Here is a 4808-nt window from a genome sequence, read left to right on the forward strand (position 1 = left end):
AGAAGTAATTTCTTTCCTAGTTTTTAATTTTTTAATCCAGAGAGCCCCAAAAGCTAAAACTGAAGCCACGACTCCGACAATTGCATGATGTTGATTACAATCCATCTACACAATACCACATAAATATTTGATCACTACAAAAAATACGTAAACTTTTCATAAGATCACATATATGACTAAAATTACCATGACTAAAGTGCATACATATATATATATTACAGAATATATAATTAAAGCCGATTTTATATTTTGCATTGAACCACTGTGGTCCATTGGTCTTTCTATCATTTTTAAATGTTTTAAGAATAAAAAAAACATATTTAGAAATTGAAAATTCTTTCTGTAAGTAATAAAATATATTATTCTCTTTTTCTTGGACATAGAAGATAATATTAAATTTAAAATTTGAAATTAAAAAGTATTTGGATGAAGAAATTTGAATTAAATCCTTAGCTTTGATTATATTTTATTAGTGAAATAGAAATAGTCATCAAACATTTTTAATCCAAAAAAATGAAAAGAAAAGTAGTTAATAGTATGAATTTTCCACGTAATAATATGTATAGATTTTAGCCAGGTTGCATACGAGAGTTGGGTGGAATTTTCAAAGATTTGGGGATAATGTTTTATGATCATATCAAAAATATATATTTATATTTATTTGTAAAATTGGATACCATAAGAAAATATGATAAATTTATTTAATACAATATTTAATATTTAATAACTTAAAAAATAAAAGCTTAGTTAATAAAATTGTAATTTAACTATAAAATTAAGATTTTAATATTTTAAATTGAAAATTTGTAATATATAAATTATGTATAAACTATACTTAAATTTGTTAAAATTTTAAATGGAAACAATGATTGATGTAATTATGTTTTAATATAAAAAAACATCAACCATGTTTAAATTAAAAAAATCGGAGAGAAGAAAATGGATCAAGAGGCAGAGCCCACCACCAAAATCTAGAATATAGAAATTGAACTTGTCACTATCTTTTATTCTCATAAATCGAAATCATGCATATGTCATAGTAAAATATTTATAAACCATAAACCAGATACATTAAAATGATAAGATCAAAATAAGTTATAGGCACTTTAGGCACCTAAGACTTCAGTAAGCATTTCTATTTCAAACAGCATGCAGTAATTAACAATTTACCAGCATAACAATCCTTTTTAATTAACCCACCATTAATATGCATATTACAGTACAAATCAAAAGGGAGAACACTACGAGAGTGTTATTTATCTTTATAATTTCAAATTTAAATTTGTACTAATTATTATTTATGACAAACAAAGAAGAAACTAAAATCTACAGTGGTTATTAAGCACCAAAGTGAAAATTTTACACAAAGCGGGATGATCATTTGCCTTCTAAGTAGAAAGCAAGCCTAATTTGACAAAGTATGCTTTAGTTCTTATCTAAGAAAAGAGAAGACTACTTGACATAAAGAAATGTCCTTTAAAACATCTATTCTAAAGCTCTAGGCACTAGATTTACTGAAGCAGGCTTGCAAATTTAACTTGATTCAATCAAGTTCAAATTTCAACTTAACAAAGCTAGGACAAGGCAAAGCAAGCTATCATACAACTTCATTTTGCATCAAATACTTAGATACCAAAAACCCAAAGTTCAGCTCACTTGGTTCATCTATCTAGTAGGGATTAATTTGTACAAAAAAATATGATAGTAAATACCCAATTCCACAAATCATCTTAAATCAGAAAAAGAAAGAAAGACAACCAAAATGAATATACCTCCTCCAAAATCATATCATTTCATCAATTGAATATATATATTAAACGAATCAAGTACAACTCAAAGCGCTAATTGATATATTAAACAAAATGAAATCAAAGAACACAGAAAGGAAAACACTTTAAATAATCATATAACATAAAAGCCAGAAAGAAACAAAAATATATTTTTTTAAACAGATTTTCAAATCTGTTTTATAAGAAGAATCCAAATTTGCTTTTAACATTTCCAGTTGGTGGAGCCTAATTCATATACTTCTTGTGTTGGCAAAATTAAGATGTTCGGATCCTAAGAGTATTTTTGCTAGAACTAGTAGTGAAGCTTTTGGTTCTATAGGTTCACAAAGTATATGATGCAACTAACCTAAAACAACACATGAGAACACCAGTCAAAACCCATCGAATGAAAAATGATAATCCCACCAACAACCGAAAGTGTAAGCCAAAGTCACTGCCGACTACCAAGAGAATGACCACGGTTTGTTAGTATGGCAAAAAAAGCCGAAACAACAAGAATGAAAAGAACCAAAAGAGGGACAACAACCACACGTCAATCTCAATCCAAGGGAATCAGAATCCATATGAAAAAGAGAATCACCAAAACCACAACTCCACATCACAAAACCCATCACCAAAACAAAATGAAAAAGCAGAATAATAAGATGCCATACCTTGCAAGGAAGAATGAGATCTTGAGAAAGAGGGGAAGATAGAAAACGAAACAGCAGTGTGTGTAAATTTTGCCTGAGCAGAAATGAAATGCGACGAATTAAGGAAAAAGGGAAGAGATTTGAAGAACGAAAGAAGAAGAAGACATGGAAAAATTTGAAGAATGGAAGAAAAATAAGGCAGAACGGATGAAAAACAAAGCCTTACCTGGATGAAGAGGAGATGGAAAATGTCTTACACAATTGAAATCGGTAAGACATTTTCCCCAAATTGAAGGGGATTTTACCCGTGTCCAGTAAAATATTTTCCTTTTGGAAAATGTTTTCAAGCATCCAAACATGGTAAAACTAGGAAAACATTTTCCGGAAAATGTTTTCCTGGCTTCCAAACGGACCCTAAATTTCAATTGAGAATTAAGAACTTGTTATATATTTGAATTCCTTTTAGTTAATTCTATAATTTTTTACAGTACTTTGAAACATATGTATCACCCTATTAATTTCACTTTTGCAAATTAATAATTTTATAGCAAATAAAAGTGATAATTTCCCAATAATAATCAGTAAGTTATTGGCAATATTTAAATTAAGTGATATAATTGTTATAGGAGATAAAATAAAGAAAACATCCGGGTCTTGCCAATTCTCTATACCGCAATGCATGTGCCTACACAACTAACAGATTATTCTAATGCATGGTTTTGGTACCAGACAACATAATTATATTGTTTCTACTTTTGTTATAATGAAATATGTAATAGTCATCTTGCACTCTAATTATCTTTCTGAACTCCGGAAATATAATTTTTTTTAAAGACAAAGAAGCAATGATTAATATCAAATTTAGAACCCTTAAATTTTCCTTCTTCGTGAGAAAACTACTAAACTAGCAACACATACTAATCTGTACCTGATGACAAATGCATATGACCTAATATAACCTATCTATTGTATATGACTCGTGGCTTCCAAGATGATATTGAATCTACAAATTTGAGTTGTAGAAGGTTATTTGGCGGAGAGAGAAAAAAGTGTTACAAATAAGGAAAAGTGTTACAAATAAGTAACGGAATGTATAGAGAGAATACATGTGCAGCTGAGAATAAGATTGAACAAAGAATAGTTTAAAAGGTTTTTAGAAAGACATTTGGAGTCAGAATGCTCAAATTTTTTTTCAGATGAGTTGTGGGAACTCATATCCATAGTTGTTAGGAATGAGAGTTACAAAACGAAGCTTTTAGTAAGAGTAACTCTATGTTTCTGAAAGAAGAAGGGAGAAGCACCTAATGTTATGAAAAAAGGATAAAAACTTTAATCAACTTTATTTGATCCACCAGACCAAACTCTTTGAAACATCCAAAGAGTGAAAATAATTCAAGAACCCTTCCATATTTCAAGATTATTTTCATTTTTTCTACTTTGGTGAAGTAGTATATTGTGAAACGTTTTCTGCGAAATATATCTAGAAATACAATATATTTTTAAAGAAGGATTATTTCTGAATAAGAATTATTCTTGAATAAGGGTTATTTTAACCTATTCCAAATGTAAGTTGCTCTCAATATAGTTGTTTTAATAGATGTTTTAAACAAGAGTTGTTCTATGGTTATACTTTTCTTTAAAGAGATTGCTCTCAATAATGACTCTTCCTAAAAAATACAATTGATATGAATGACGATTATTTTGAACATAATTGTTCTTGAACGCTATATTCTAAACAAAACTAAATATCTACATTTTACCCCATGCATGGAAATTCTTAGTGAAGGAAGTTCTCATGCAAGACTAATGTAGTAAAAAATGATAAAATAATTATAAACTTACAATGCCAAAAAAAAGGCATAAAAATATTTCTCATTTTGTTGTAAATTGGAAAAAGCACATGTTGCTACTATTTTTTTTTAAAGTTTAGGAAAAGCTATTATTGCATTTCACTTAAAAAAATTAGGAATATCAGGTTAAAAAATGGGGAATATCAACTATTGTTTTTCCGTAAACAGGGGCGAAGCCAGAAAATTTTTTTAGGGGGGCGGATAAAATTTTAATTTTCTATAGTTTATATCTTTATAATTTGTAAAGGATTAAATCAAATTTTTATAATTTTAGGAGGTTCAAAGTGCAAGTTTACCTTTACTAATTTAAAATTTTTAAAAAATCTTAAGGGCTTAAAATACAATTTTACATTTTGGGCCCAGCCCCTTAGCTACGCCCCTGTCCCTAAAGAAAGGAATAGCATGCTATTTTTTAAAAATAAAAAATACTCGTTTGATGCTTTAAAAAATTGGAACAACATGCCACTGATTTTCCTTAAAAATTTGAGAATTGTTGGCTATTGAAAAAAAGTGGGAAGAGCATGCAATTGTGTTTC

This window comes from Gossypium hirsutum, chromosome A04, assembly GCF_007990345.1.
Source record: "Gossypium hirsutum isolate 1008001.06 chromosome A04, Gossypium_hirsutum_v2.1, whole genome shotgun sequence".
Lineage (NCBI taxonomy): Eukaryota > Viridiplantae > Streptophyta > Magnoliopsida > Malvales > Malvaceae > Gossypium > Gossypium hirsutum.